This window comes from Suncus etruscus, chromosome 11, assembly GCF_024139225.1.
Source record: "Suncus etruscus isolate mSunEtr1 chromosome 11, mSunEtr1.pri.cur, whole genome shotgun sequence".
Taxonomy (NCBI): domain Eukaryota; kingdom Metazoa; phylum Chordata; class Mammalia; order Eulipotyphla; family Soricidae; genus Suncus; species Suncus etruscus.
The window spans coordinates 88,967,841-88,991,233 of NC_064858.1; positions in this window are offsets into that span (position 1 = coordinate 88,967,841).

Here is a 23,393-nt window from a genome sequence, read left to right on the forward strand (position 1 = left end):
AGGCCCCTTCTTCCTTCCTGATATGTGCTTGCAAAGCTATAAATTTTCCTCTCAGGACCGCTTTTTCTGTGTCCCATAGATTCTGGCAATTTGTGTCATCATTATCACTTGTTTTCAGGAAAATTTTGATTTCCTCTTTGATTTCATCTAAGATCCAATTTTTGTTTAGTAGCAGGCTGTTTAATTTCCAATTGTTAAAGTTTTTCCTCTGTGTGTCTTTGTAGTTCACATCTAATTTCAGAGCCTTGTGGTCATCAAAGATAGCTTGCAAGATTTCTATTCTCTTGATTTTATGAAGGTATGTTTTATGTGTCAGCATGGAGTCTATCCTAGAGAATGGCCCATGTACATTAGAAAAGAATTTTTATCCAGGGTTTTTGGTGTGGAGTGTCCTATATATATCTACTAATCCTCTTCTTCCTTTACTCTTTTCAGGGCTAGTATGTTTTTGTTGGGTTTCAGTCTGGTTGACCTATCAAGTGTTGACTGGGCCGTGTTGAGGTCTCCCACAATTATTGTGCTATTATTGATGTCTTCTTTCAGATTTGTCAGTAATTGTATTAGATAATTTGCTCGTCTCTCATTGGGTGCATAATGTTTAATAGTCTGATTTCTTCCTGTTGCACATATCCCTTGATTAGTAGATAGTGTCATCTTTGTCGCTTCTGAGTATAAAGTTTGTGTCATCAGATATTAATATGGCCACCTCAGCTTTTTTAAGGGTGTTGTTTGATTGGATGATTTTCTCTAGCTTTTGATTTTGAGTCTATGTTTATTCTGACTATTCAGGTGTGTTTCTTGTAGGTAGCAGAAGGTTGGATTCATCTTTTTGACCCATTTTGCCACTCTGTGTCTTTTAACTTTTAATTGGTGAATTTAGTCCATTGACATTGAGGGAGATGATTGTCATAGGATTTAATGTCATCTTTGTAGAAAAGTTTGCTGTGTTTGTTGGTCTCTCTTGTCTTAAAGTAGACCTTTCAGTTTTTCCTTTAAGGCTGGTTTTTCATCTGTGAAGTTTCTGAGCTGTTGTTTTTCCATGAAACTATGTATCTTTCCTTCAAACCTGAATATGAGTCAGGCTGGTTGCAGTATTCTCGGTGAGGTACCCATTTCATTCAGTCTTGTCACAATATCCTACCACTGTCTTCTGGCCTTGAGAGTTTCTTGTGACATGTCTGCTGTAAGTCTTATGGATGCTCCTTTGAATGTAATTTCCTTTTTTGATCTTGCTGCTTTGAGTTTTCTATATCTATCTATGGAATTTGTCATTGCAACGAGGATGTGTCTTGGGGTGTTTTTCTTTGGGTCTCTTTTAGCTGGTACTCTTCTGGTATGCAGGATTTAATTGCATGTAGTCTTTATCTCTGGTAGTATCTCTTTGATGATGTCTTTGACAGTTGATTCTTCCTGGAGATCTCCTACCAGGGCTCTGGGACTCCAATGATTCTTACGTTGTTTCTGTTGAGTTTATCAAAGACTTCTATTTTCATCTGTTCACATTCCTTTAGTACTTTTTCCATTGCCTGATCGTTTGTCTTAAGGTTCTTTTCCCATTTCTTCTTCTGTGTTGAGTTTTTCTGCATCTCATCTTCCAGTATGCCGATTCTGTCCTCAGCTGCTTTTACCCTGCTGGCGAGGCCATCCACTGAGGTTTTCAGTTGAGCTACCGTGTTTTTCAGATCTGTTATTTCAGTTTGAAGTTTTCTGATTTTTGTCTTTGTGTTCTGTTCAGATCGCTCTATGCTTTCTTTGAGTTCTACAAACATCTTCCTTATTTCTATTCTAAACACCTTATCCGAGAGTTTAATCAGATGGTTGAAATTTTTTAGGTCATCCATGCTATCGTCTTCATTCTCTGTGCTTGGTGTTTGCCTGCAATGTTTCCCCATTGTCACGCTTGTAGTGTGGTTTTTCCTTCATGTTGTGGTGGGGTTCATTGGTTAGAAAGAGTGTGCAGCTGCAAAGCAATGTGGAGTGGCTGTGCTCTTTTGGAGGCTCTGAGAGAGATATTTTTCTGGGAGACTTTCAGCCCAATCCCAAGAGGTTCAGAAGACAGGACAGTGGAAAAACACGCACAGGCAACACTTACAGTTTCTCACAGTCAGGAACTACTGGGAGGGCATAGATATTCCCAGCCTGACATCACAAACAGGGGACTTTACTTTCTGCAGAATACTGTGGGTAGCCAGTGTTCATGGTTGGACACAGTTCCTTGGTATTCCGGCCCTTAGATGAGCCTCTGGGAGAGCTATTTTTTTTGGGGGGGTGCCCTTTTTGTCACCTCCCAAGAGGTTCAGGAGACAGGATGGAGGAAAAACATGCATAGGGAAAACTTACAGTTTCTCACAGCCAGGAACCACTTGGCGGGCATAGATATTCCCAGCCCAATGTCACAAACAGGACAGTCTTTTTATATTTTTATTTTTTTCTTTTTAATTAATTTTGTTCCATTTTATCTGGAAACAAATGTAGTATAATTAACTATGCTAACTATGTCATACTTGTCGTTTAAATAAAATAATTTATATTTTTAAAAATAATGAAGATCTCTCAAAATAGAAGATTCATAAACTGTGCATGATATAGTAATTCCACTCTTAATATTTATCCTATGAATATGAAATTATTGTGTGTATATATATATATATGCTTCCTTTTCTTTACTGAAGTAATATTTATTAGAACCAATATCTAGAGACAACTCAAGTTCCTAGTAAGAAAACAGTGTATAGAGAAATTGTGATGTAAACACACAATGGAAAGCTGCTCTGCTGTAAGAAAATATAATTATGGTTTTAGTTTTGACAAAATTGAAAGGTGTTATGCTAAACAAATCTTGTGAATAATTATCAATTCAATGTTATTTGGAAAAATAATATTACTCTAGCTTACATTTCTATATACCTTTCGTGATCTGACAAAATTACAGGCTTGCAATAGGGCACAGGTGGTAAGGCACATCCCTTGCATACAGTGTTGGTCTGATTGGCAGTACCAGGATTGATATCTAAGCACAGATCCAGAAGTAAACTTGTCATTACTCTTGGGTATGAAAAAATAAACATATATTCTAACACTTTTCAAAAACATATGCATTATTTTTAAATATATATACATATACACATTTTATTATTGAAATTTTCATTTTTGTTGATGTATTGTGACATACAATATTACAGTTTAATACATACTTTTTCCAACACTCCACCTACTATCTCTCCGCCCCCAGGATTACCATTTTCTCAATGGCTGGCCTTAATACGAACCCTCTATGATTCCCTGTGGTGATGCTAATATAACCACAATTAGGTACACTGGTTGTTGGAATGATATCAACAGTGCTTTTTTTGAGCAAGTGCAGCCAACCTCCCCCATATATTCTTTTCTTCCAGAAAAACCTGGTAGCTGCACAAATGCAGTCATCCTGTTTAAACTGAGCCTTCTCCCAGGAGACCCTGTAGTTGAGTTGATGCCTCTAAAATTCATAGTATGGTAGATTTGAATTTACGGGCAACTCCATTTGTTTAATGCTATCACTCCTAAAGAAATATCCCCAATTTAACAGACTGCCTATATAACAACAAGAGCTTACTAAATGTTCTGCCTTTTATTTTGTTTGTTTTTGGGGTCACACCTGATGGCACTCAGGGAATACTCCTGTGCTCAGAAATTATAAATTTTTTATGATATAGTGCTCAGAAATTGCTCCTGACAGGCTCTGGAGACCATATATAATGCTGGGAATCGAACCCAGGTCTATCCCGAGTCAACTGCGTGCAAGGCAAATGCCCCCTCCAGGCCTTCTGCCATTGTATTAATGACTTTTTTTTTTTACATATGAGCTTGCTATTGTACCTTTTCCTTTTTCTTTTATTTCTTTTCATTTTATTTTTTCCCATTTTTTTCAATAACTATGCTTTCAATTATCTGGAAACAAATGTATTATGTCAACAAGTGATACATTTTCTTTAAGTAAATAATAAAAAAAGCTTCTCTTTTTTTTTATAAGCCATTACTTTCCTCATTTTCCCTCCTTATTCAAATCCTTAAAGTCAATTTATCTTGCATAATTAACAACTCTAGTAAAATTTAATATTTCTTCATATTTGACCCATTTTGGGAAAGTGGAATTTTAAAATGTTATCTTCTGATTTTGAATGTAAGCTACCTCTTTGTTTATTAGTCCTTTAGTAAAGAACAATTGACCCTAAATTATAAAGGCTTTAAATATTTAATTCATTGATATATAATATCTGTTGTTTGGATAAGGCTTTGATCCTGTTATAAAATTACAAACAGAAGATGACTGAAAAGTATTAAAACATCTTTATATTTATACTTACATAGCATATACACTTTTTTAATTCTTGATGGCTTAGCCAACTTTTTTTAAAGAAGTATTTGTGTAGGTAACATAAATATAGAATTTAAAATATCTTTAATTTATGCACTGTACAGTTGGATATTTGCTCTTAGGACAATAAAATAGAGCGATGTATATATGCATTTTGTTAACCCATGGAACTCATATAAAGCAATCCATGATGTGAAAATTTAATCTTGCAGAATGAGAAGCAGCCACAAGTGCAAGATATTATTGTCAGATGAAACATTCTGGCACTTAACACTATCCTAGACAATTACTGAAGATCATTATTCCTATTACCTTGTGCATGAGAACATTCACTATAGTCAACAAATAACAAAACTGACTAGATTAAAATTATCCTTCTGTTCCTCTGTTTCTTGATTTAAAGCAATTAAATAGTCTAAATATAGATGCTATAAAAGGAAATGATTAAATGTAGATTGGAAAACCACTGTATACCAGTTTAGCTTGAAGCATTGCAATTTTAACAACTCCAGAAGATTAATAATTTATGCTATGGCTTCCGGTACTTCTACAAATCTGAGGAATGTTTTGTAAGCTGCAGTAAAACTATATCTCTTGCTTATACAGAGAGAATAAAAAACAATCATTAATCACTGCTGCCATATGTGAGATTCAAGTGACATAAAATATATCTCCTTATCTTCCCATTCTTAAATTTTACCCAAACTTCACAGCCCAAGTAAATGCAGTGTTATACTTTACCAGTCACCAAAAGAAAAATTTAGTATCTAAGTCAATTCCCATGACATCTTACTCAGATTCTGACATCAATAAAATTTCACTAGTTCCTATAATCATTCTTACATAGTTTCATTTCACAGATGTTACAGAGAAATGATTGGTGTGTTTAAGTGGCAACTTCAGAGACACAATGAAGTGTAACATATGCCTTAGAGTATAACTCTAAAATAGTTAAATGTTAGTGAACTACATAAAAACAAGTTAGCTTCATTAAGGAGGGCAAATACAATTATTTTTATATCTACTGTTAATATTGAATATTATTAATAATTTTATATTTAATAATAGGATGTGACCGAAATTATTTTGTGGTATGGGGAACCTTACAAATGGTGCACAGGTACTACTCTTAGAAGATCTTCAGGGGCATACCCAGTGGTATCAAGAACTAAGTCTGAGTCAGTGCAAGATAAACTGTAACCCTTATACTCTACCTCCATTTCCTAGAATGTAAATTATTGGTATTAATTTGAAGGGACAAGCTTGGATTATTACTGACTGCTTAGGGCTAGTTGGAATTGGACACTGTGCACTAATGAACTCTACTATTTACCTTAACTTACCACTGTCTGCTTAAAGAGCTCCAGCCAGCCACTTAACTCTAATCCTCATAGAAAAGAGAGGACTTCTTTAACTAAATCTTAAAAAATATACATCCATACTAAAAACTTTTACTAAATATGCAGTGCTTTTTCCAAGTGTTTAGAAAACTAAAATAGTAATGTTAGTCATATAAGAAACTTATTTTACTTGATTGATGTTATAAGTGGCTTTATCAACTTATTTTAATTATGCTTTGAATAAAATTATAAAGCATATTTATTAAATAATAGATACAGTACAAATAGTAGATATTTCAAAGTAGTCTTTATAACTTTGATGAATAAATGAATGCTAACCCTATAATTTTTTCTTTACTACAGACTACTAGATCTTTTTTTTTTTTTTTTTTTTTTTTTGGTTTTTGGGTCACACCCGGTGTTGCTCAGGGGTTACTCCTGGCTGTCTGCTCAGAAATAGCTCCTGGCAGGCACGGGGAACCATATGGAACACCGGGATTCGAACCAACCACCTTTGGTCCTGGATCGGCTGCTTGCAAGGCAAATGCTGCTGTGCTATCTCTCCAGGCCCAGACTACTAGATCTTAAAATCTACTGGTCACAGGCTGGAAAGATACTACAAGTAAAGCACTTGTGGCCAACCCATATGGGTAACCAGCACCAACTATTGTATCCTAAAATCAGAGTCAGGAATAAGCTCTGAGCACCATAGTCTGTGCCTTAAAGTAATAAAAAAAATTCTACTGGTAATTAATTATATTTTATAATGATTATGTTAATTCTTTCAAACTCTAAATGAAGTGAATCCATTGTGCTCAACTCTGTAGTGCCAGACTTTGTAATTATAAAATTAAAAAAAGGCCCCATTCACGAATCTTATATTCAGGCGCCTTATAATTAAATCATAAATATTTAGTAATTTTGATTGAAGTAATTCTATGCTATATTAATTTTCACATAAGCATCATTGTATATTATATTATATTATATTATATTATATTATATTATATTATATTTATTATATTATATTATATTATATACATATTAGTGCGTACATATACTAGTGAAAACTTTCTAAAATCATCTGTTGTCTATAGCAAGTTTTCTATCTATATGGCAAGACTTTCACTAGTTATAATTTGGTTAGATATTAGTTATTAAACATGGGCTTTCTTTAGTTTTTATTTGTAATGTATTATGAATTAAATTATTGGCCCTTTTTTGACTCCTGGGTTTATAACCTAGAATAAGGTACTTAGTTTTTCTAATTAAATGTTTTCCTTCTCTTCCTTAACTAACTTCTTTAAGATTTGTCTAACTTTACAATGGTAAAAATGCAATTGAATTTTTTTTTTTTTTACCAAGGCCTTACACAGGAAATTGTTATTGATTTCTTAGTATTGTTCTTTTCCATGTGAAAGAAACTTGTCAATCCTACTTCACCAGTACTTTTATACTTCTAGGCCTATACACACTTAAAATGAGTTAAGGAAAAAATAGCAGTGATTTTTGATTTTTAATGAGACAGTGAAATGAGTCCACTAGGTCTAGAAACAAATTAGAGAACAATATAAGAAGTTTATAAAGTAGATAATAGATCTGAATTAACTAGATGAAATTTATTTCCAACAGTGGAAATAACAGTGGATTTGTAGATAGAGCTTCAAACTTTGCCACCTGCTGCCTAGGAGACTAAATGAGTTTTAATTACTCCCCTAAGGGCACAAAAATTGTCTGAAAGAAGCAGTAATTAAATGTGTACTGAAAAATATTGGAGTCAGAGAAAGCAGCACTTAGAAGTTAAAGCCTGAACATGCTGTACTGTGTGCTGTGCTATGTACACTTCAAAGAGACTCATTGAATTATCAAAGCAAAATCATAAGATAATTTCTGAAGGAGAGTTTTCCTGAATGGAAACAAGAAAAAGATAAATGCTATTTTATGGAACTATAATTAATTAAAAGAAGCATGATTGGGTATAAAAGATAGATTTAGGGGCTGAAGCGATAGCACAGCAGGAATGGCATTTGCCTTGCATATGGCCCAGCTGGGTTTGACCTTCAGCATCCCATGTGATCCCCCAAGTGCATCAGGAGTGATTTTTGAGCACAGAGCCAGGAGTAATCCCTGAGTACTACCAGAATGTCCCAAATACCTATTTATATAGACACCAATGTATATCTATATATACCTATATATAATATATATATGCCTATATATCAGAGTAAACAAAAAACCCTGAGTATTTTGATTATTTATTTGTTTTGTGGCCCCACATTGCAGTACTCAGGGGTTACTCTTTGGCTCTGAACTCAGGAATCATTCTGGATAGTCTTGAGGGAGCCAGATGGAATGCTGGGAATTGAACCCACGTCAGCCATGTTCAAATCAAACATTCTATACATTGTACTATTGCTCCAGCTCCAAGAAAAATACAATTATTTAAAATAATAATTTAAAAGTTAAAAGAAAGCAATTTACCCTGAATGGAAAATTAGGGACTTTACTTTTTTTTGGAGGGGGGCACACCCATTTGATGCTCAGGGGTTACTCCTGGCTAAGCGCTCAGAAATTGCCCCTGGCTTGGGGGGACCATATGGGACGCCGGGGGATCGAACCGTGGTCCTTCCTTGGCTAGCGCTTGCAAGGCAGACACCTTACCTCTAGCGCCACCTCGCCGGCCCCAAGACTTTACTTTTTAAACGAAATATAGTATTGGAATATTGTATTTTCTTTAATTTAGCAGTTTATGCACATAGTACTTTTTTGAATGGAAATAAAATGAGTTCTTTTAAAACTACTTGTTTATTAAAATGCTTTGGTGTCTAAATAATGAAATAAAGAACATTTTTCAGAGAAGATAATGTACTAGTTTTTGATGCTGAAACTTCCATTCTTGCTATTTTTCTAATGTAATGTTTACTGAAGTAGCAGTTATATTGTATGCCAGATGTACAATATATCCATCTTAACTTGAAACTAATATTATTTGTTTCAACAATCAATGGCATCTGTTTTTAATGATATTAGTGGCAACATTCATCTGAAGTGGTGGAAAAACTTTCTTTAAGCAATAGCAAGGATTTATTTTCAGATGTTCATTGCTCTGCTTACCTTTCTACCTTTTGTTTTATGTACTTGTAAAACATAGAAGACCTTCCAGCCCTGCTAAGAATTTTGCTCTTGTTTTGGGTATACACGTGAATAGTGGTTTATTTATATATTCTCTACTACTGAGTTACACCCCTAGGTCCTACTTCAACTTTAAATTCACATCTAAGGGACCTAATGCACTAGCCTCAACTTCTCTTCTAATCTCCTACTCATAAAATCAACTGTTTATTCAGTGTTTTTTTTTTACCAAACTTTAAGTAGACTCCTAAAACCTCAGAGTTCAAAAATATATATTTCCATCTCCTTATCTCCACAAGTGCTTTTCCCCGGTCACTTTTAGCCCATAAATAACCTTCTAAACTATAAGAGATTGGGCAAAATTTCTCACAACTTAGGACCACTGCTTCCTGGCTTAAATCTTATTTCACACACTTCACAGTGGGTATATTCTTCCTTCCTTCCTTCCTTCCTTCCTCTCTTCCTATCGCTCCTTTCCTTCCTTCCTTCCTTCCTTCCTTCCTTCCTTCCTTCCTTCCTTCCTTCCTTCCTTCCTTCCTTCCTTCCTTCCTTCCTTCCTTCCTTCCTTCCTTCCTTCCTTCCTTCTTTCCTTCCTTCCTTCTTTCTTTCTTTCTTTCTTTCTTTCTTTCTTTCTTTCTTTCTTTCTTTCTTTCTTTCTTTCTTTCTTTCTTTCTTTCTTTCTTTCTTTCTTTCTTTCTTTCTTTCTTTCTTTCTTTCTTTCCTTTCTTTCTTTCTTTCTTTCTTTCTTTCTTTCTTTCTTTCTTTCTTTCTTTCTTTCTTTCTTTCTTTCTTTCTTTCTTTCTTTCTTTCTTTCTTTCTTTCTTTCTTTCTTTCTTTCTTTCTTTCTCTCTCTCTGTCTCTCCCTCCCTCCCTCCCCCTCTTTCTTTCTTTCTTTCTTTCTTTCTTTCTTTCTTTCTTTCTTTCTTTCTTTCTTTCTTTCTTTCTTTCTTTCTTTCTTTCTTTCTTTCTTTCTTTCTTTCTTTCTTTCTTTCTTTCTGTCTTTCTTTCTTTCTTTCTCTTTCTTTCTCTCTCTCTCTGTCTCTCCCTCCCTCCCTCCCCCTCTTTCTTTCTTTCTTTCTTTCTTTCTTTCTTTCTTTCTTTCTTTCTTTCTGTCTTTCTTTCTCTTTCTTTCTTTCTCTCTCTCTCTGTCTCTCTCTCCCTCCCTCCCTCCCTCCCTCTCTCTCTTTCTATCTTTCTTTCTTTCTTTTTTTCTTTCTTTCTTTCTTTCTTTCTTTCTTTCTTTCTTTCTTTCTTTCTTTCTTTCTTTCTTTCCTTTCTCTTTTCTTTCTTTCTTTCTTTCTTTCTTTCTTTCTTTCTTTCTTTCTTTCTTTCTTTCTTTCTTTCTTTCTTTCTTTCTTTCTTTCTTTCTTTCTTTCTTTCTTTCTTTCTTTCTCTTTCTTTCTTTCTTTCTTTCTCTCTCTCTGTCTCTCCCTTCCTCCCTCCCTTCCTCCCTCCCTCCCTCTCTCTCTTTCTCTTTCTTTCTTTCTTTCTTTCTTTCTTTCTTTCTTTCTTTCTTTCTTTCTTTCTTTCTTTCTTTTTTTCTTTCTTTCTTTCTTTCTTTCTTTCTTTCTCTTTCTTTCTTTCTTTCTTTCTTTCTTTCTTTCTTTCTTTCTTTCTTTCTTTCTTTCTTTCTTTCTTTCTTTCTTTCTTTCTTTCTTTCTTTCTTTCTTTCTTTCTTTCTTTCTTTCTTTCTTTCTTTCTTTCTTTCTTTCTTTCTTTCTTTCTTTCTTTCTTTCTTTCTTTCTTTCTTTCTTTCTTTCTTTCTTTCTTTCTTTCTTTCTTTCTTTCTTTCTTTCTTTCTTTCTTTCTTTCTTTCTTTCTTTCTTTCTTTCTTTCTTTCTTTCTTTCTTTCTTTCTTTCTTTCTCAGAAATTGCTCCTGACTTGGGAAACCATATATAGGTCCCTTTTATTCTCATATCCTATTTCTCTTTCTTTTTTTAACTTCTTCCACCATTCTCAGTGAGTTAGATAACCTAACACAAAGTATTCTATAAATAGTGCAGAATAATATTTTTCCTGATTTATATTGGTTAAATAATAGTTTTTTATTTTTTTTTTGTTTAATGAGGATAAAGAAATCAAAATGGGAAAAGAGCAATCATAAACCCAAATTAGAATTGTAAAATTTATACAATTAAACACAAATGAACCATTAAGGTAATTGAAGGGAAAAAAGACAATGAAAATAATTAGTGGAGTGAATGCACACAATTAGAAGATGTACTTTAGGAGGCAATTAATGGCATAAAAATAGATATGATCAAAATAATTAAATGAATAATAATACCTATATGTAAGAAAATCAAGTTATTTGTTATAGAATTAAAATATGTGTTATAATGCTTAACTTCTGTCTGTAGAAATTAAATTAAAATAAAACAGACATCATTTACTTTAAAAATGCTCATAGCTCCATGAATTAATCTCAGAAGAGATGTGAAGCCAATCCAATGAAACTCATGGCTACATCAGTGTTCAGTGTGAAAACTCTGGAGGAGAGTTGCAGGACAAGAGGTAGAGGTGCGAGACAAAAATTATCCCAATTTATAGATTCTGGAGCATACTACTACATACATAATCTTGCAATAACTCCAAATTCCATGATACTGACAGCCTAGTAGGAGTACAAAAATTAAAATTAAATAGGCATCTGAAATCGAATCCAACTAACTCAATAACGATCACATTTTTTTATAGGTATTTTTGGGTTTGTTCTCGCTGCTCTTAGTATACCATCTGTAATGGTTCTTGCCACTTTAGTTACAATGTGTTTTTCTGTTTGGAATTATTCTTATTGTAACTCATCTGCATAGACATGAATAGAAATTTATCTTAATATTTTCATTTTGTGGACATTTTAGACTACATATTTTATTGCCAAAACTTCTTCCCAGGGGATCAAAAGATAGTATATTGGTTACTTATTTGTTTTACCTAGGTTTCATTCTTGGCACAAGATGGTCCTTTAAGTTTTTTCTAGGTTCAGTCCTGGAGGTATTATAATGTATGACTATAAATGCCCACAGTAAGATTCAGTGATTCTAGAAATTCTAGCAATGAACAGCTTCACCTTCTGAACCATGAGACTTGTTGGTCAAGAATCACTGATATTCTTAGCAATTCTCAAAAATCCACCAAAAGAACTTACCCACTTTATTTTCTTTTATTTTTTGGAATCTAAATAATTTATATGAATTAATAATATAAATAAATTATGTGAATTAGAATGCCTGTCGCGAATACAGGCAGGGTTCGGGGAGGAGGGGGGCATTGGTGATGGGAATGTTGCACTAGTGAAGAGGGTGTATTCTGTTTATGACTGAAAGTCAACTGCAAACATGCTCATAATCATGGTGCATAAATGAAGATTAATTAAAAAAATTGCTTTAGCCATTCTGTCTGAACCCAGTCCAATTAAGGGGACCTGGGCTAGAGCCATCATGTAGTGTGTACATCAGTTTAATCTGCCTAGTGGGTTTATTGGTGTTTGGTTTGGTTGGAATTTTGTTGTTTTGTTTTGTTTTGTTTTTAGTTTACATGTTTGTTTGTTTGGCCTTATTAAAGCAACATGTAACTTTAAAGATGAATAAACTCAAAAAATAATTTACATGTTTTTATATTGAATCTTTCCCATAATTCTCTGATATTTTTTCATTTTCCTCAATTTTTTTTCTTTTGGTGCAATTTGTATGTGTTAGGTATGTTGTATTTAGTGTGCTATTCATTACTGTGCTTCTCACATTCTGCTGATTATTTCCTCTTCTGTGCTTTTCAGTTCCTACGATGCTCTTGAGATCAGTGATTCACAATTGAAGTTTTGTCATATTTCTCTTTTCTTGTTGAAGCTCTTCTGTAATTTTTTTCTTGAGTTCAGTGACCAGTCTAATTATTGTCACTTTGAAATCCTCAGTGTGGAGATGAGATTTTTGTGTGCTTAAAATCTTGAGGTACCTCAAAGCTTTTTATTGTTGCCCATCAAAATAGGTCTGCTCCTTCATTATATCTAAGACTGCAGAATCAATAGTGCACAGCAAATTTTATGACAGCATTTAATTATTGAATAATTTTTTGGAATAAGAATGGAAGATGGGAAAAAAAGAAAACAAAAAATTGGGTATATATATTCAGGCTGGTGACTGCACAGTGTTTTACCTGTGGATTGCTTCTGGAATCCTGGGCACAGAATAGAGGACTTTGTGGAAAATCTCTATAATTTAATATTATAAAAATGTTTTATATTCTATTTAAATAAATTATAGGAAGTGTGCTTTTTCTCACTCTCACTATAGGTAGATAGATAGAAACACATACACAATCACACACACACATAGATAAAGCTCCTGTTCTTCCAAAATAAAATTTTTGGACATTCTAGAAAACTCCTAAGATTTATAAGAATAAAACAAAACAAAACCAATTTCAAATTTATTTACCTAAATATTCAGTAGATGACAGTGATTAAAATTCCATTGAAGCTTTAAGTCAGGGGTCTCAAACTCAATTTACCTGGGACTGCAGGAAGCAAAGTCAGGGTGATCTTTGAGTGCAAAGTCAGTAGTAAGCCTTGAACTTTGGGGAGTGTGACCCAAACAACTAAAACAAAACAAGACAAAACAAAAACTATTCCTCTGGGCCGGAGAGATAGCATGGAGGTAAGGCGTTTGCCTTTCATGCAGGAGGTCATCGGTTCGAATCCCGGCGCCCCATATGGTCCCCCGTGCCTGCCAGGAGCAATTTCTGAGCCTGGAGCCAGGAATAACTCCTGAGCACTGCCGGGTGTGACCCAAAAACCACAAAAAAAAAAAAAAAAAAAAAAAAACTATTCCTCTAGGGCAGGGCCACAAAATGTTGTATGGAGGGCCATTTGTGGCCCGCAGGCCACGAGTTTGAGGCCCCTGCTTAAGTTATTAAACTTGTTTTTTGTTTTTTGAACCACACCAGGTGATGCTCAGGGGTTACTCCTTGCTATGCGCTCAGAAACTGCTCCTGGCTTGGGGGAACATATGGGGTGCTGGAGGATGGAACAGCAGTCCATCATAGGTTAGCGGGCACAAAGCAAATGCCCTACTGCTTGCACCACTGCTCCATGTACAAGTTATTAAACTTTTAATGAAAGACTTGTTTCATAGCAAGAAAAACATTGTGAACTTGCTAAAAAAGTCTTAGCATCTATAACTCTTTTTTCTTAAGCAAGTGATAATATTTTGTTGAGAAATATATCAAATAAGGAGATCAAGTTTTAAAAATATAATGATAAATAAATTATATTTTTCTTTCCAATCTTTATTGTGTCACTGAAAATTATAGTAATGTTAATGAAATCATTTTATTAACACAGTGTTCTAACAATACATCTACCACCAAGGTGTCTGCTTCCCTTCACCAGTGACTCAAGGTCTGCTCCCACTGTGATAAGATCTAGTTTGTAGACCTATGTTGGTTTCTTTTTTAACTTTGGTTATTTTTCCCTTTCCTTTTTGCTTTATATCATAAGAGAGAGATCATTCTGTATTTGTTTTTCTACTTCTGATTGACTTTACTCAATATTGTTGTGTCCCACAAATTTTGACAAGTTGTCTCTTCATTATAGTTTGTCTCAAGGAATCTTTTTATTTCTTCCTTGAGTTGCTCTTTGATCCAGCTGTTGTTGAGCAGCATGTTGTTTATCTCCAGGTATTAGTTTTTCTCCATTACTTCTTCTTGAAGTCAATTTTGACCTCTGTTGCATAGTAATCTGATAGGGTGCTTCTAATGATCCTTAAATTTGTGGTCTTATATAGGTTGGCTTTGTGCTGCAGATGTGTTAGCGTCCCTAAGCAAAAGCTTAGTGAGTTAGATAAATCCTCATTGGGAATAAGCAGGAACATGAAGTGGACGGATATGAAATATGAAAATGAAATAAATGAGACCACACAAAATGCATTGTATGGGGACCCACGTCCATGGGACGAGAGACAAATTTACTGTTCAGCCAATGACATTTTTAAGCACAAACTCTGGTATGCAAGGTGTCATCAGGGAGAACAAAGAGTAGGAGAGCAGTACAATGGGGAAACAAGCCTAGAATCTACATATCAAATGACTATCCTATAGGTGAGAAAGAACCCTGTTGGAGGTTGGTAATAGAAGTGTTTTTGGGTAAACAGAAAAACAGGTTTATCAAGAAAACACGAGGAGAGACACAAAAATATTTATGATATTTATCTGGTTGCTAGAAAGTAGATTTTTGGGGGGACCGAAATAATAGTTTACCATCATAGAGCTAGAGTCAGAAAAACAAGCTGCTGGTGCCAGGTTATACGAGTCACAAAAAAAAGTAGCCAGCGGGGAACATTTGGCGAGCTTTGGTACTGACATTTCTTTGTCTGTAGGAAAGCTGAGGCCGGATTTCTATAGTGACCAAATAAAGAAAAAATGTAATGTCGCAGCCATGTTGGAATTACAGCCAATAATCCACATAAAGGGTCAAATGATTGACTTCTCTGAACAGGCCTTTTGGCAATTCTTTGGGAGGAAGGCACTATACCAAAAAAGCAAAAAGCCACGTCTAGTGCATGCTTTCTTTAAGTGTGTGTGTGGGGGGGGTGGTAACAGCTTTGTATCCTAAGACACGGTCTATTCTGGAGAAGATTCCATGCGGGCTTGAGAAGAATGTGTATTCTGTTTTCTGGGGATGGAGAGTCCTATATAAGTCAATCGCCCTAGATCTTCTAATTTTTAATTTAGAGCTCTTATTTCTTTGCTATTTTTCTGTTTGGTGGATCTGTCCAGTGGTGATAGTGGAGTATTGAGGTCTCCTACTATTATCACATTTCCCTTCATGTGTTTCTCCAGGTGTGTGAGCAGTTGCCTCACATAGTACTTCTTGATTTAATGTTCCCCTGATCAGTAAGTAGTGACCCTCTTTGTCTCTGATCACTTTTTTGAGGTTGATTGCATTTTGGTCTGATATAAGAATGGCTGTCCCTGCTCTTTTAAGTTTTCCATTGCCCTGAATATTTAATTTTCATCCTTTTATTCTAATCCTTTGCTTGTCCTGTAGTTGTAGGTGTGTTTCTTTCAGACAGCAGAAGTCCGGTTTATTTTTTCTAATTCAGTTCTCTACTACGTGTCTTTTAATGAGAAGTTTAGTCTGTTAACATTTAAGAAGGTTATAGACAGTGATGATTGTTGTGCAGTTGTGTTGTGTAGGGTGATTGTTGTTACAATTGGGAGTTAGGATTGTGCAATTCGTCTCTGAATAGGTCGTTTAGGATGGGCTTTGTTTGCACAAATAATTCAAGTTTGTTTTTGTTTGAGAACGTTTTTAGTCTGCCCTCCCATATGAATGATAGTTTTGCTGGATAGTGTACCCTAGGTTGAAAATTTCTTTCTTTCAGTCGTTTAAATATGTCATTCCACTGTCTTTTTGCTTGAATTATTTCAAATGTGAGATCTGGTTTGATTCTTATCCCTTCCTTTGTACTTGAGTTTTTTTCTCCCTTATTGCTTTAAGGAGTTCATCTTTCTCTTTGTTTTTTTGCCATTTGGATTACTACATGTCTTGGTGTTGGTTTATTAGGGTCTATTATATTAGGGACTCTCTTCACTGCCTGTATTTGCACTGAAGTTTCTTTCCAGAGGGTGGGAAAGTTTTCTGTTATTATTTCTATGGCTATTTGTTCTTCCCCTTTCCCTATTTCCTCCCTTTCTGGTATACCCACAATTCTTATATTGTTTCTTTTGTCCTTGTTCAATAGATACTGGACTTTTCCTTCCAGTGCTTTGCCTTTTATTTCTTTGTTGGTTTCTTCGGTCGTTTTTTGTTTGCAGATTTCCTTCGAGTTCTTCAATGTGCTTCTCCAACTGTATGTTTCTGCTCATAAGGCTTGTTAGGGTGTCTTTTAATTCCTTCAATTCTTTTTCTATGGAATCTCTCATGTTCATTAACATTTCTTCTTTAATTTGGCTGATTTGTTCATCCATAGATTTCTTGTACTTGGTGGCTAGCGTTTCCTTCATATCCTTTCTCAATTCTTGTATTTTCTTTCTCATGTCTGCTTTTAGGTCTCCTTCCAATGGATCTGTGAATTTTAGTGGACTTGGAAACTTGTTAGGGTTTGTCTCTATATCTCCAGATGTTAGGGTTCTCCTTGATTTACCCATATTTCTTTGCATTTATTGGTATGGCTTGGAGTGCAGTGCCTTTCTAATTCAGCCTGCTTCGGCCCCCTATGCATGGGGATGGATCCCCTCCCTGAGCGTGGTTCTAGAGGGGGCTGTTGGGTGAGCTTGCTGAGGTTTGGCTCCTCCTATGCTCTCTATGTGGCCTGATCCATTGCTTTTCCCTTTTGTTGTCAGCTAGTGCAGGTCCTCTCCTGACCACAATGGTGGAGAGTGCTGTTGAGCATAGCTTTTTCAGCCCCCTCCCCTACCTGGAAGTCAGCCCTGCCACTTCCTTCAGTTGGTCTGGTCAATTCCTTCTCCTTATTCCTGCCAGCCGGTGCAGTTTTGCTCCTGATCATAATGTTTGAGGGCACTGTTGAGCCTAGATCTCTGTCCTCCCTCCCCTATCTGGAAGTCAATGGAGCTCTGCCCCCTCCAAGCCTCAGCCGAAGAAATTCCCTCAGCCAAACCCACCCGGTAGCTGCCCTCAGCCCTTGGGGAGTCTCAGGTCCACTCGGGTTTAGGAGGGCAGGCTTCTCTAGGTTAGCCAAAGGTCCAGGTGGCAGGCCCAAGATCACCCAGTCTATTGGTCCTAGCCAGTCTCAGCAGCTCAAAATGGGTCAGGTGCAGTGTTCTCCTCACTCCATCTGCACTCAGCTCGGGCTTGGAGTCTCTGGGGAGGGGTGCACATTGTGTGGCAGTGAGGTGCCCATCTCGGGCACCCACGTGGAGAGTGGGGAGGTGCCGGGGAAATGCACTCACCTCGTCTGCTCTTTGCTTGGCTTGGGGTCCCCCGTCTACTCTCTGCTGGGGCTTCGGGTCTCTGGGGAGGGGATGCAGGTTGGTGGCGAGGTGCTGAACTTGGGCGCCCACGTGGAGAGTGGAGAAGTGCCAGGGAAATGCACTCGCCTCGTCTGCTCTTTGCTTGGGCTTGGAGTCCCCCGTCTGCTCTCCGCCAGGGCTTGGGGTACCTGGGGAGGGGTGCGTGGTGTGGAGGCAAGGTTCTAGTCTCAGGTGCCAATGTGGAGAGTGGGGGTACTCAGCATTATTAGTATCAATTCTATCCAGGTTACAGCAAATGATTTAATTGTTTTCTTCTAGCTGAGTTGTATTCCATTGTGTAAATATATTCCAATTTCTTTCCTTTCTTTCTTTCTTTCTTTCTTTCTTTCTTTCTTTCTTTCTTTCTTTCTTTCTTTCTTTCTTTCTTTCTTTCTTTCTTTCTTTCTTTCTTTCTTTCTTTCTTTCTTTCTCTTTCTTTCTTTCTTTCTTTCTTTCTTTCTTTCTTTCTTTCTTTCTTTTTCTTTCTTTCTTTCTTTCTTTCTTTCTTTCTTTCTTTCTTTCTTTCTTTCTTTCTTTCTTTCTTTCTTTCTTTCTTTCTTTCTTTCTTTCTTTCTTTCTTTCTTTCTTTCTTTCTTCCTTCTTCTTCTTTCTTTCTTTCTTTCTTTCTTTCTTTCTTTCTTTCTTTCTTTCTTTCTCTCTCTCTCTCTCTCTCTTTCTTTCTTCTTTCTTTCTTTCTTTCTTTCTTTCTTTCTTTCTCTCTCTCTCTCTCTTTCTTTCTTTCTTTCTTTATTTCTTTCTTTCTTTCTTTCTTTCTTTCTTTCTTTCTTTCTTTCTTTCTTTCTTTCTTTCTTTCTTTCTTTCTTTCTTTCTTTCTTTCTTTCTTTCTTTCTTTCTTTCTTTCTTTCTTTCTTTCTTTCTTTCTTTCTTTCTTTCTTTCTTCCTTCCTTCCTTCCTTCCTTCCTTCCTTCCTTCCTTCCTTCCTTCCTTCCTTCCTTCCTTCCTTCCTTCCTTCCTTCCTTCCTTCCTTCCTTCTTTCTTTCTTTCTTTCTTTCTTTCTTTCTTTCTTTCTTTCTTTCTTTCTTTCTTTCTTTCTTTCTTTCTTTCTTTCTTTTTTTTCTTTTTTTTGTGAGCCACACTTAGCTGTGCTTAGAGGTTTCTCTTGACTATGTTGTTCCAGAAACCATATGGAAAGCTAAGGATGAAATCCTGGTTGGTCCAAGTACAAGACAACCTTACTAAATCCTGTATTAGCTTTCCTGACTCCATTAATTATGGAGACATTCCTATACTGTTATCTAAAGAGAATGAACCATGCAACAATCTCATTCACAGTGGACAAAAGGTTTCTTTATTTCTACATCCAGGCCAGAAGTGATTGCTTTGTTGTTGCTGTTCTTTTTCTTCTTCTTTGCTGCTCCTTCCCTTTATCCTCCTCCTCCTCCTCCCCCTCCTCTTCTTTATTAGTGCATGAAGCTTTCTTTATTTCTACATTCAGGCCGGAGTGTTTGCTTTTTTGTTGTTTTTGTTTTATTCTTTATCTTCTTCACTTCTTGTTGTGTGTTAGTTTCTAGTGTGAAGTAATTCACATTGTTTAGATTTTCATTTTCATGTAAGATTTTTAAAACTCTATAAAATGCATAACTGTGATCTGAATATTGACAGGTTAAGTAATAAGAAACTTATAAACTAAGTATATAAAATTAGAAAATAAAAATAATTAAAGACCAATGCAAAAAGATTGATAGTAAAAATACATATATTTTCTTTATTCTTCATTTAATAAAATCATATATTTTCTTTATCCATTTAATTGATGAAACATACAATTTTAAATATTATTAAATGCATAATTATTTAAATATTATTAAATAAATAATATTAACATATTATATGTTAAAGTTTCTATAAGAAAATAAAACAATACTAATAATGTGCCACTGAAGTTTAAACTAGACTATATATATAAAAACTTTGGGGGCCATAGCTTATAGCAATAATACAGTGGTAGGGCATTTGCCTTGTATGTGGCACCTGTGACAGACCCTGGTTTGAGTTTTTTGTTTGTTTGTTTCTGAGCCACACCTGGTCGTGCTCAGGGGTTACTCCTGGCTCTGTGCTCCGAAATCACTCCTGACTCAGGGGACCATATGGAATACTGGGGTTTGAACCTAGGTCAGTCCCAGGTCTGCCACGTGCAAGGCAAATGCCCTACCGCTGTGCTATTGTCCTGGCCCCAGGCCCAGATTTGATCCCTAACATCCAATATGGTCCCTGGAGCCAAGCCTGCCAGGAGCGATTTCTGAGCACAGAGCAAGGAGTAACTTTTGAGCATGGCTAGTTGTGGCCCACCCAATAAAAGAAAATATATATAAACTATATATATAAATATATATAAAATATATATAAACTAAAACCCAAGATATCATGATATCAAGATATCATGACATAGCATAAATCAGAAGCTGATAATATTCAAAACATAAATATAAAAATTAATGTCAGTTTAAAAATTAACCTAAATTTTTTATCATATTATTCAATGTACCTTGGTGAATTAATATTGAAACTAAGAAGAATTATTAAATGGTATTTGTTTACTTATAGCCATTGTATATATGATTTGTATTGAAGTTCTTGGATGAAAGTAAAATTGATCATCAATGACAAGAAAGTGAATGCCAAAAATATGTAAAAAGCATTTATTAGATAATAAGCATATATGAGTTGATTTAATGTAAAATACTGAAAATAAAATAAAACTTGTTATGATGAAAAACACAACGCAAAATTTATAGTAAAACATTGCAGATAAGGTTCTATCCTTGCATATGAACAATTCATCTTCAATTTCCAGAATGACATGTGATCTACATGTGTGACATGTGATCTCCTGAAGTGATCCCTGAACACAAAGTCATGAGTAATATTTGAGCACTGTTGGACATGTTATTGTTGCTATAAAGTATTGATGAGGAAGACAGTGCTTAATTATTATTTTTAAGATTACCATTCTACTCTCATAAAAGGAACTCTGACATGGAACAGGAATCTCTACTTCTTACCAAGTTAACCAGAAAGGACACAGTGGAAAATAGCATGAAGGGGAGATTTCAAAGCCAGATGTGCAATGTCTTCATTGTCTTCAAGTTACTATTTTTTTAGGGGGGTCATACTCCTGGCCATGTGCTTAGAAATTGCTCCTGGCTTGGCCGACCATATGGGATGCCAGAGGATCAAACTGCGGTTCGTCCTAGGCTAACAAGGGCAAAGCAGATGCCTTAAAGCTTGCGCCACAGCTCTGGCCCCAAATTACTATTTTATATCCTGATTAAATAATTATGTTATTTATACCTATATATTGAAGTAGTTTGAATCAATATTGCTTGTCCTGAGAAGGGTTTTTGGAGAACTATTAGATTTATTTGTTAATTTATAGACTAATATCCTAGAAAATATATGTGTAAGAAATAAACTCAATTAAAAAGCCAGTATTATTGATTAGAAAATGCGTTATTTTTCTTGTTTATATTAAGAAATGACCTCTTTTTTCAAGTAAAAGAAGCTTATGCAAGATTATCAATTTCTTAAGAATGACTATTCTCATGTATTTATCCTTCACTTTATGACAAAGTAAAATTTATTTCTGTTACAAAGTTTTAAATACACAAAATATAATAATTTTTGTAGTTAGTATTACATGATGAATTACCACTGAGTTAAATTTATAGTAGACAGATAAATGATAAATAGAAAGATAGATAGAACATACACATAGATAGGCAGAGAGACACATAGAGGTGTATACACAATTTTTTGTTAGTCTTATATCACTTCCTATCTCTTAAAAAACACTTGTCCCCACCTTTAGTTGAGCATGTATAATTTTTCTTCTATTCCCAAATTAAACATTAGACTATCATGAGGGTGATTAAATAAAATTGATAGTTATTTTTAAATATTAGAATCCAGTCCGAGGGAGAGTCAGGCAATTGTTCCAACTAAGCCAATATCTTGCTTTATTTCAGCTCTCCTTGGAGAAATATTAGAGACTTTAAATTTTCATTCTGATCCAACAATGACTTTGTACTTTTCTTATACTTAAACATCCAGATCAAGTGCTTTAATATGTTTTAAAAAGTCTCAGTAAAGTTTTAAAATCATTGATAAGAAAATTCATGTAGATATAAAATTGGAAAAAGAAGATCATTTCAGCTTACTACTATAAATAAAATTCACAATGATGAATAAAGGGAACTTTTTCATCAGAAGAGTTTATTTGTTTGTACCTCTAAAGAGAAATTAAGTTTAAATATATTTTTGACTGTTTTTGAATCACAATATACTCTTTGAAAGTTCAAATATATTTTCTGTGGGTAGATACTTATGCACCTAGCTTCAGTTTTAACTGGCTGCCACTCAAATTTTTAGAAAGACAAAATGAATAGTATTTCATAATATAGTAAAATGTTTATAAAGAGGAAAATGTCATCGATCAGTGTTTGAAATACATCTCTGGGACTGGAGAGCAAACAGGAGGTACTCACCTTTCAATCAACCCTGGTTGGATCTTTGACATATTTATCACTGAAGGTGATTTCTCTGCCCTGCTGAGAATTGTCTGAAAGATTTGCAAATAAAACTCACACTTGTAAGAAGTTAGAGTTTATCGTTCAGCCTTCCCAGTGTCTAGGTCTCTCCTTTATTATATGTATAACATAACTCATTTTAATACACACTGTCCTGTGTATGACTTCCTGAGTCCTTACCATCTGTTAACTTCCAGTTTATAATTCACCTGGTTTTGTCCCTGCGCTATCCACTATGCAGTGTATAATTTCCTAGTCTGAATCTCATCACTGGGTCTTTCTTGAAATGTACCCCCAGCAGTTTCCAGTCATCCCATCCTGGTTATCAGAAGTCTCTATCCTATACGATTCTATTTGCTTTACCTCTTCCCACCTCTGACCCTTTTCGATCCAGCAGTCTTAAGAGCTTGACGTAGGTGAATGTGCAAAGACAGAAAGAAGGGCCAAATAGCAAAGTCTGGCTGGAGGAGGGGGCTTCATTTTATATAAGTCCATCTCACCCCCCCCCACCAGCTACCTATTTTTCTGTTTTTATTCTATACTTTTCCTATAGTCAAGATTTAACTTGACCAACTAAATCTACTATATCACTTGATGCTTCACACTTCCCCTCAGCAGCATCATATGTCATCCCCTGAGCACTGCCAGGTGTTCCTTCTGAGCAGAAAACTAACAATAACCCCTATACTCTGCTTTCAGATGAGACCCAATTCTTCAATACCAAAAAAGTAAAATACACCTCAAAGAAAAGCTTTAACATAAATGGAATAATTTTTAATATACATTTACATTTTGGAATATAAATAAATTGTATAAGTATGTAATGTAAATGTGTAATGGCATTTTCAAACATGCAGCGTAGTATGTCATACACAGAAGATGCCACATTCCAATTTGTATCACAAATATTAACACAAATTACCTATTACAAAACAACTGTTTTGGAACAAGCTACAAATAGTTCCTTTATCATTATCATGAATTTGAACATGGCTATAGCCCTATTAACTAAGCTCTAATAAAATAAACAGTAAAGACCAAATGAAAAA